Source organism: Myxine glutinosa, chromosome 9 (genome assembly GCF_964187855.1).
Source record: "Myxine glutinosa chromosome 9, kmMyxGlut1.1, whole genome shotgun sequence".
Classification (NCBI taxonomy): domain Eukaryota; kingdom Metazoa; phylum Chordata; class Myxini; order Myxiniformes; family Myxinidae; genus Myxine; species Myxine glutinosa.
The window spans coordinates 2,144,481-2,155,833 of NC_136269.1; the positions used below are offsets into that span (position 1 = coordinate 2,144,481).

General features: G+C 42.1%; 1 pseudogene; it reads right to left on the reverse strand.

The window, feature by feature from the left end:
- Nucleotides 1–3,124: 3,124 nt before the first annotated feature.
- LOC144893702 (uncharacterized) lies at nt 3,125–3,780 on the reverse strand (annotated as a pseudogene).
- Between the last annotated feature and the right edge of the window lie 7,573 nt (nt 3,781–11,353).

Below are 11,353 nucleotides of genomic sequence, written 5' to 3' on the forward strand. Positions count from 1 at the left end.
ATTTTTTACTCCCAAGGCGAGCCGCAGAAAATGGCGGTTATTTTTACACACGTGGGAAAGAAGGAATGCGAGACATTTATCTGACGAACACACAGGTTTATTCCCGAGCACGACAAATAAAATGCACCACAAATAATTAAATGAAAATAAACCAAAGAGGTGTAAATGAAAGGTGAGGTAAAAACGAATGTCTACTTTGAGGATCCTCACATGCTGACTCAAAGACGGACACACAGGGAATATAAAATGAAAAGAAAATCCCATTTCAGGCCGGCACTTAGCTCTCGCCTCACAAGTTCCTCTGCAAGGTTGGCAGCTGGGGAGGAGGCCCAGAGTAAGATGTCCCTCCGGTGGTAACCCGGCAAAAGTTGGCCACGACGTCTCGCTCCACAGTGCCATGAATGTGAGGTGAGTTGAGAAGACACCCTCTCGCTTCTCCACCTCTTTGTCACAAATGCCAGCATTTTATCCGCTTTGCAAATATCCTCAGTTATCATGCAATGCTCCTCCTTCACCTCAGAACTATTGCGATCCTCTCATAACTGCTCCCACTTCCCCAAGCTCTCCAAGCTTCTCTTCACTCTCGAAGCTTCTCCATGATGTCACACCGATCAATGGCAACGCTCTTTCCGAGTCACTGCATGGTCCTCTTGGCCAATCATGAACTTCGGGGCGTGGCCTCATGGCCTTTCTTGACCGCTCACAGATTCTCTGCCTCTACTGGACAGGGTCTGCCTATGAGGTCCGTTAAAGCAGCAGGACTTAGTGTCCAGGAACCTGCCTGGCTTGCAGTGGATGGTTGTTGTGGGTTAATGGAGTTTTCATGGCCGGCTTTGTCAGCAAACCTTAAAGGGAAAGTTACAGGGGGAAAAAATCACCTTCTGGGGAAACTAACCTTAATCCCTAACTAATTAGCACAACACCACCCCCTGTGTGGTGTAGACATAAACAATCTTAAGCTGCAGTCTCCCTACTGAAGTACATCGAGATTTTTCCTACACGCCCACGGTCCATGCTATAATTATACAGTCCTATCTTTACTATGGGATTCCTTCATCTACCACCACAAACGTAACAATACCAAATGATTTGCATTCTGCAAGCTCTACAACATGCTGGGATCAGTTTTTATATTACATCATGCCCTTTTTCATGATGTTGTAAAAAGATTTATAACATCCGTGTCTTTTTTTTTGACCCAAAATGTGGTAAGACGCGATTATATAACAGCTGACAGGTTGGATTGATCCAATCAATAAGTGAAATCTTAGAATGTAAGGCTGTGCCAAAAATTATTGGATGTTTTTTTACATTTTTCTTTATCTGCCTCAATTGTATGGGTTTTTGATTGTCAACGGAACAGGCTTAGAGTTGGAACATTACAAGGTTATACAGTTTTAACGGACAGATCGGCTTAGATCAACCTTTGCACCGACCTACCCAAACTTGCTATCTTCAAACCCTCTTTATTGGAGCACATCCATGTTCATCAGCCCCCTGCATCCCCCCCCCCTCCGCCCCTAACCCCCCAACCATAGTTACCTCCGCAACCAAAGATGGATGGAGGTTATGTTTTCACCTCTGTCTGTTTGTCTGTTTGTCTGTCTGTTTGTGAACAAAATATTTCAAAACGTTATAGACGGATTCGGAAGAAATTTGGCAGAGTTGTAGCGTATGTCACAAGGACGAAATGATTAGATTTTGGTGAAGGTCCGGATTCGGATCCGGCTACAATAATTTTTAAGTGATTCTTCACCATTGGGAGATAGGGCCAAAAACAATACATAGTAGGATATCTCATAAAGTTGTCGACGGATTTGGACGAAACTTGTTGGACCGCTTGGGCATCTTACAAGGACAAACAGATTCGAATTTGGTGATCTCAATATGGATTCGGATATGAGAATTATTTAATTTTTTAAGTGATTCTTCACCATTGGGAGATAGGACCAAAAAACGATACATAGCAGGATACCTCAAAAAGTTGTGGACGGATTTGGACGAAACTTGGTGTACTTGTTGGGTTTCTGACGAGGACAAACATATTCGATTTTGGTGAAGATCTGAATATGGATTCGGATATGAGAAGTGTTGTAAAAATCAGAGTCGACAACATCGTTCTCCAACTGAGTTTAATCTGAATCAATCTCAGACAGCATCTAAAAGAAAGGCCAGCAGACATGGCATCAATAACTCTACGGGAGCATATGAGAAGGTATCGGTATGGTATACAAGCAAGCAAGCAACACGCAATGTAATTCCCTTACCATTCTAGGTATGCACGTGAATGCCACAGGATAAATGTCACAGGACTGCCCTCTGCGTTCAACTGACAAATTCTTATAATATCATTGTAGTGGGCAGATGGTGTTACTGCACCGGGGGTTGTAGCTTGGATGACTACGTTTTACTACATTCCTCCGAGAGTATAAAACCTTGCTAGCAAGCCATGTAACAGTATGCACGTAATACACGTAACACTAATCAGCAAACGGTTATATAAGATGCGGAGGGTCGTAGGACACCTGGCAGGATGTTACGGCCAGCCGAAACGATCGGGGCGAGGACTTTCTCTCCCCCTGCGGGTTCTATTCACATCGGCGCCTTCAACAGCTGCACATAAATCGTCCCCAATGGGGGAACCACCCATCACGGGCGACGGAGGTGGCACAACTATCCCGATCGGGTTGGGCGAGGGAGAAGGCGGCGGTGTAACGTCCGGCGGATCCCCCATACTGGGCTCGGCCCCTACGGGATCCCCACATGGCGTGAGATGACGCACCAACACCATGGACTCGCGTCCGTCCGGCAGTTGAACGCGAGCGTAATCAGGATTAGTTTGAAGGATCTGGACCCTGTCAATGAGTGGATCGTATTTACTCGGATGCACTGCTCGTTTGAGTAAAGCAGGGCTGGGTGTGGCAATCCAAGCAGGCAAAGATTGACCGCTACCGGTATGACGCGGATAGCGAAATAAACGGTCGTGAGGAATTTCATTTGTAGCAGTGCACAATAGGGACCGAATCGCATGTAATGCCCCTTGCATCACCCAGGTCCACTTGTGCAGTCCTAGCCCCCGGGTCCTAAGCCCTAGGGTAATGGCCCTTCATATGATGCCATTAAATCATGCCACCTGTCCATTCGCCTGTGGGCTGTATGGAGTAGTGTAGCTAGAAGCGATGTTCTGCTGCAGCAGGAATGTCTGTACATCCTGAGACATGAACACACCACCTCTGTCAGTGTGAACATAACCCGAATAACCGAACATCACAAACAAGAGTTGCAAACAACGGATAACCGTAGCAGAGTTCATGTCACTGCACGGGAATGCGAACGGGAATCCGGAATACTCATCGATAATCGTAAGGAGATAACGATATGTACCTGATGCCGGTAGAGGGCCCTTCAAATCCATGGCTAACCTTTCCCACAGCCGGGTAGCCTGAATCAAAGTCCCATATCTGGTTTGTAGAAACGCGGTTTGAGTTCCGCACAAACAGGGCATGATTGGCACAGACGACGGACGTCCTCCACAGAACAGGGCAAATTGCGGCAACGCACGTAATGGGCTGGGCGCGACACACCGGGGAGACATAGTGTCTCATGAAGGACGCGAAGATCCTCGCTGGTGGATAGGCCTGAACATACCCCGGGCCTGGATAAGGTGTCCGCTGCTAAATTTTCCCGACCTGGGCGATAAGTGATCTTGAAGCTATAGTCAGCCAACTCGATGTGCCATCGAGTAATCTTCTCGTTCGTAATGCGCTGCACATGGTGCATGTCGCACATGAATGCGATGCTCTGTTGATCAGTAATGACTTCAAACGATTTGCCGAGCAAATATGGCCGCCATCGGAGTATTGATTCCACAACAGCATAGGCTTCCTTCTCGACAGACAAATGATGTCTCTCAGTGGCGGAGAGAGTACGTGAGAAAAAAACGACAGGCTTGTAGCTTGGATGACTACGTTTTACTTCAAGAAGTATTTAATTTTGTAAGTGATTCTTCACCATTGAGTTATATGGCCAACCAGGTGGAGGTATGCTCTCTACTGAATGCCGTTCTCGTTGTCACTGGGTCAGTTTATTCTACAGGGTGAGTCACAAGTCCCAGGACATGATTTTAACTGCTTATACAAGAGTTGTACAGACATCAGTCCATTTACAGTGGAAGAGAGGGTGGTAGAAGTGCTGTGGTACCACGAGAGGAGAGACACAAACAAGACGATGAAACAGGTGCAAGAAGACTTTGAGGAGCGTTTTACAAAGCCACCACCGTCAAAAAACAAACAAACAAACAAGTACAGATACATTCAAAGTACACCGCCCTCATGCTAAATAAATAAATATCCACCAGCTCATAGAGACTGTATTGAGATGGAGGAGAGGTGTGCAATAATTTATTGATTAATTACATAATTAAAATCAATAAACAATGATCATAAAATATTTTATTAACCAGTTGGCTAATAGCATACCTAAACCACCAGTGAGTGCTTCATCCGAAGCTGTAACTTTTTCAAAATTAATTAAATAAGTCATTAATCGAAAAAATTAAATAATTGCTTAATCAGTATATAATTAATGGATTAATTGATTAATCAATAAATCAAAAATTTCCTTTCTAGCCACATCACTTCATCACTGTCGTGTCCAAATATCGGCTTCCAAACTCGAACGGTGCCTGAGATATTGCCCAGATGAGAAGAAAAAAAAGAAATGATAAATGATGAAAATAAATAAATAATAATCATAAAATAATAAAATAATGAATTAATTGGCTAATATAATACCTAAACCACCACCGTTTAATCCGAATCTGTAACTTAAAAAATTAATTCATTCAGTCATCGAATAATTAAATAATTAATTGATTAATTGATTAATCAATAAATAAAAAATAGCCTTTACAGCCAAATTACTTGGTCATTGTCATGTCCAAATATCAGCTTCATAAATAAAAAGGTGCCTGAGATAATGCCCAGAAGAGAAAGGAAATAAATAAGTACTTCATTAATCGATAATAATTAAGCAACTAATCAATTAATTGATCAATCAAAAAGCAAAAAATACTATTTTTGCCAAAGCAATTTCTCACTATTGTGCTGACATTTCAGCAGCTTCCTAGCTCAAAGGATGGCTGAGATATCGCTCAGACAAACAAACAAACAAACAAACAAGAAAGAAACCGGAGTAAAAACTGAGTACTCCCTTTCAGCGTGCGTCATTGTCGGGCCACCTTCGGGGAGAGCATGACGTGCATGCAATGACGTCATGCAGCATCTGGAGATGGCATAGGGAAGGAGCGGTGTACAACAAATATTTTGGGAAAAAAGGCATTTCAGACTGGAAGTGTACTCGACAGCAAATGCAGCGGACGACTAAAAATAAATCGTGATTTGGACATTCAAAACAATAAAACAGCCGTTCTCAGAACTCCAAAAACATCATTATGGAAAAGTACTGCAGAGTTGAGTGTTTCGTTTTCATTGTTAAGTCACACAATGAAAGAAGAACTTCACATGAAACCATATAAACCACCTGTCATTTGTGAATTGCCAGATGCAGATCATGAAAATAGGTTAACAGCTTGTGACGTGGATTGTCAATCTGTGCCTTGACAATGGCGGACATCGTACAGATACAGTCCATGTCTAAGGAGGTATTGTAATTGCTGTATTACTGTAATAGGTTATTGTCACTCCTATAAATATGTACAAGCAAAGGTACCCGGCATTGCCTCTTCACTTTATGGCGGGAATATGAAAAGAGGGAGGAAGAGAGAGGAAAGGGAGAGAGAGGGGCGTACGGGAAGAGGAAGGAGAGAAGGGATGGGTAAGAGGTGGGGGAGAGAGAGAGAGAGAGGAGGAGGCGATGGGAGGGGCGGAAGAGAGGAGGGAGAAAGGATGCGGGAGAGCGAAGCCTCACCATACATGTCGCTATACTGTGCACTCCGGGAGGGAGATATGGTGCGAGGAAGGGAGTAGAAGAGAGGGAAAGAGAGAGCGAGCAGGGGGGGGGGGGTGGAGAAGAAGGGGAGGGTGGGGGAGAGACAGACACAGAGAGAGATGGGTAGGGTAGAGAGAGCAGAGAGGAGAGGTGAGGGAGAAAGGGGGAGGGGGAATGCAGCGAAACCTCACCACATGTCGCTATACTTTAAACTCAGGGAGGGAGGGTGGTCTGAGGAGGGGAGTGAGGAAAAGAGAGGAAGGTGAGGGACAGGAGGGTGGGAGAATCGGGAGGGGGATGGGAGAGAGAGGAATGGGCAGACAGAGAGGGGTCGTGGAGGGAGAGAGAGGGGTTTGGGGGAGAGACGGAGAAGGGTGGGATAGCAAGAGGGGTGGGGGAAAGCAAGAGGACGGTGAGGGGGGAGAGCAGAGGGAAGCAGCAGATGAGAGGGGAAGAATAGAAAAGAGCAGGAATGGAGGGGAGAGCATGAGGGGAGGGGGACAACATACCCCTGGCCTGTGCTCGTCAGGCACCATTGTCATAGGCACCATGGAAAGTGACCGCACTTCAGGGGTTTGTCCTGTTTTGTTTATGAAAACCCACATAACCATTTTAGTGTGCTCAAAACCCATATTGAATGGAAAGTGTGATCAATTTTAAAAACACAATGTTTCGCTTCCATTCCACTCACAAAGACTGACACACAGACGGATAGACCTGTAGCGAGCTGTAGCCAATATGCAAGGTATCACTAGTTAATATTCTGTGTGCCGTCATGAGTTTTCCCACACCGAGGGCTAAATCACCACTCTCCATAATTCTGGACATCGTGTCATTTAACTTCCAATCACGGCTAATCAATAAATAAACACGAAATATGTCATGCATAGCACGATACATGCAAAATCCACCCCAACCCTCCAAAACAAAAGTTGCCATGGAGACATCAAATTGTCCATTTCATAAAGATTAAAATTGATGATATTAATCATAGCATTGATGACTTTAGAAGTTTGATAATGATTTGACCTTTGACTAAAAAATAGTTGGTTTTCCCAATTCAGTGATGCACTATGCAATTGCTGCTTTTTTGCACTTGTGATAGTGTTGAAAAACCACTTTTCGCACTTGTGTTAGTGTTGAAAAACCACTTTTCGCACTTGTGTTAGTGTTGAAAAACCACTTTTCGCACTTGTATTGGTGCAGGAAACCACTTTTGCACTTGTATTAGTGTGGAAAAAACACTTTTTGCACTTGTGATAGTGTTGAAAAACCACTTTTCGCACTTGTGTTAGTGTTGAAAAACCACTTTTCGCACTTGTGTTGGTGCAGGAAACCACTTTTGCACTTGTATTAGTGTGGAAAAACCACTTTTCGCACTTGTGTTAGTGTTGAAAAACCACTTTTGCACTTTTATTAGTGTGGAAAAAACACTTTTTGCACTTGTGATAGCGTTGAAAAACCACTTTTCGCACTTGTGTTAGTGTTGAAAAACCACTTTTTGCACTTGTGTTGGTGCAGGAAACCACTTTTGCACTTGTATTAATGTGGAAAAACCACTTTTCGCACTTGTGTTAGTGTTGAAAAAACACTTTTCGCACTTGTATTAGTGTGGAAAAAACACTTTTTGCACTTGTGATAGAGTTGAAAAACCACTTTTCGCACTTGTGTTAGTGTTGAAAAACCGCTTTTCGCACTTGTCTTGGTGCAGGAAACCACTTTTGCACTTGTATTAGTGTGGAAAAAACACTTTTTGCACTTGTGTTGGTGCAGGAAACCACTTTTGCACTTGTATTAATGTGGAAAAACCACTTTTCGCACTTGTGTTAGTGTGGAAAAAACACTTTTCGCACTTGTGATAGAGTTGAAAAACCACTTTTCGCACTTGTGATAGCGTTGAAAAACCACTTTTCGCACTTGTGTTAGTGTTGAAAAACCACTTTTTGCACTTGTGTTGGTGCAGGAAACCACTTTTGCACTTGTATTAATGTGGAAAAACCACTTTTCGCACTTGTGTTAGTGTTGAAAAAACACTTTTCGCACTTGTATTAGTGTGGAAAAAACACTTTTTGCACTTGTGATAGAGTTGAAAAACCACTTTTCGCACTTGTGTTAGTGTTGAAAAACCGCTTTTCGCACTTGTCTTGGTGCAGGAAACCACTTTTGCACTTGTATTAGTGTGGAAAAAACACTTTTTGCACTTGTGATAGTGTTGAAAAAAACCACTTTTCGCACTTGTGTTAGTGTTGAAAAACCACTTTTCGCACTTGTGTTGGTGCAGGAAACCACTTTTGCACTTGTATTAGTGTGGAAAAACCACTTTTCGCACTTGTGTTAGTGTTGAAAAACCACTTTTGCACTTTTATTAGTGTGGAAAAAACACTTTTTGCACTTGTGATAGCGTTGAAAAACCACTTTTCGCTCTTGTGTTAGTGTTGAAAAACCACTTTTTGCACTTGTGTTGGTGCAGGAAACCACTTTTGCACTTGCATTAATGTGGAAAAACCACTTTTCGCACTTGTGTTAGTGTTGAAAAAACACTTTTCGCACTTGTATTAGTGTGGAAAAAACACTTTTTGCACTTGTGCTAGAGTTGAAAAACCACTTTTCGCACTTGTGTTAGTGTTGAAAAACTGCTTTTCGCACTTGTGTTGGTGCAGGAAACCACTTTTGCACTTGTATTAGTGTGGAAAAACCACTTTTCGCAATTGTGTTAGTGTTGAAAAACCACTTTTCGCACTTGTGTTGGTGCAGGAAACCACTTTTGCACTTGTATTAGTGTGGCAAAACCACTTTTCGCACATGTGTTAGTGTTGAAAAACCACTTTTCGCACTTGTGTTAGTGTTGAAAAACCACTTTTCGCACTTGTGTTGGTGCAGGCAACCACTTTTGCACTTGTATTAGTGTGGAAAAACCACTTTTCACAGTTGTGTTAGTGTTGAAAAACCACTTTTCGCACTTGTGTTAGTGTTGAAAAACCACTTTTCGCACTTGTGTTGGTGCAGGCAACCACTTTTGCACTTGTATTAGTGTGGAAAAACCACTTTTCACACTTGTGTTAGTGTTGAAAAACCACTTTTCACAATTGTGTTAGTGTTGAAAAACCACTTTTCGCACTTGTGTTGGTGCAGGAAACCACTTTTGCACTTGTATTAGTGTGGCAAAACCACTTTTCGCACATGTTAGTGTTGAAAAACCACTTTTCACACTTGTGTTAGTGTTGAAAAACCACTTTTCGCACTTGTGTTGGTGCAGGCAACCACTTTTGCACTTGTATTAGTGTGGAAAAACCACTTTTCACACTTGTGTTAGTGTTGAAAAACCACTTTTCGCACTTGTGTTAGTGTTGAAAAACCACTTTTCGCACTTGTGTTAGTGTTGAAAAACCACTTTTCACACTTGTATTAGTGTGGAAAAAACACTTTTTGCACTTGTGATAGTGTTGAAAAACCACTTTTCACCCTTGTGTTAGTGTTGAAAAATCACTTTTCGCACTTGTATTAGTGTGGAAAAAACACTTTTTGCACTTGTGATAGTGTTGAAAAACCACGTTTCGCACTTTTTTTTCCTCTTTTTTTTTGTATACTGAATCGAGGCTCGTGAAAGAGCTGACATTTACTTCACAAACAAATCAACCAGACAAACAAAATATATAAAAAGAGGGAGCGGAAGACAAGAGAAGGGAAAGCACACAAACACTTGAGTACCATTTATTAGCCGTCTGTACCATTTATTAGCCGAAGCCGGGGATCCGCGACGCCAGAGTGGCTGGTCATGTGACTTGTGTTAGTGTTGAAAAACCACTTTTCGCACTTGTGTTGGTGCAGGAAACCACTTTTGCACTTGTATTAGTGTGGAAAAAACACTTTTTGCACTTGTGATAGTGTTGAAAAACCACTTTTCGCACTTGTGTTAGTGTTGAAAAACCACTTTTCGCACTTGTATTAGTGTGGAAAAAACACTTTTTGCACTTGTGATAGTGTTGAAAAACCACTTTTCGCACTTGTGTTAGTGTTGAAAAACCACTTTTCACACTTGTATTAGTGTGGAAAAAACACTTTTTGCACTTGTGATAGTGTTGAAAAACCACTTTTCACCCTTGTGTTGGTGTTGAAAAATCACTTTTCGCACTTGTATTAGTGTGGAAAAAACACTTTTTGCACTTGTGATAGTGTTGAAAAACCACGTTTCGCACTTTTTTTTTTCTTTTTTTTTGTATACTGAATCGAGGCTCGTGAAAGAGCTGACATTTACTTCACAAATAAATCAACCAGACAAACAAAATATATAAAAAGAGGGAGCGGAAGACAAGAGAAGGGAAAGCACACAAACACTTGAGTACCATTTATTAGCCGTCTGTACCATTTATTAGCCGAAGCCGGGGATCCGCGACGCCAGAGTGGCTGGTCATGTAACTTGTGTTAGTGTTGAAAAACCACTTTTCGCACTTGTGTTGGTGCAGGAAACCACTTTTGCACTTGTATTAGTGTGGAAAAAACACTTTTTGCACTTGTGATAGTGTTGAAAAACCACTTTTCGCACTTGTGTTAGTGTTGAAAAACCACTTTTCGCACTTGTATTAGTGTGGAAAAAACACTTTTTGCACTTGTGATAGTGTTGAAAAACCACTTTTCGCACTTGTGTTAGTGTTGAAAAACCACTTTTCACACTTGTATTAGTGTGGAAAAAACACTTTTTGCACTTGTGATAGTGTTGAAAAACCACTTTTCACCCTTGTGTTGGTGTTGAAAAATCACTTTTCGCACTTGTATTAGTGTGGAAAAAACACTTTTTGCACTTGTGATAGTGTTGAAAAACCACGTTTCCCACTTTTTTTTTTCTTTTTTTTTGTATACTGAATCGAGGCTCGTGAAAGAGCTGACATTTACTTCACAAACAAATCAACCAGACAAACAAAATATATAAAAAGAGGGAGCGGAAGACAAGAGAAGGGAAAGCACACAAACACTTGAGTACCATTTATTAGCCGTCTGTACCATTTATTAGCCGAAGCCGGGGATCCGCGACGCCAGAGTGGCTGGTCATGTGACTTGTGTTAGTGTTGAAAAACCACTTTTCGCACTTGTGTTGGTGCAGGAAACCACTTTTGCACTTGTATTAGAGTGGAAAAAACACTTTTTGCACTTGTGATAGTGTTGAAAAACCACTTTTTGCACTTGTGTTAGTGTTGAAAAACCACTTTTCGCACTTGTTTTTTTTTTTTTTTTTTTTTTTTTTTTTTGTATACAAGGTCGAGGCTCGTGAAAGAGCGAACATTAATCACACAGAAAGACAAACCGACACATAAAACATATAACATAGGGAGCGGTAGACAAGATGGGGAGAGAGGGGGAAGGACACAAACACAACATTTGAGAGCAGGGACCGAGAGACATGGAGACA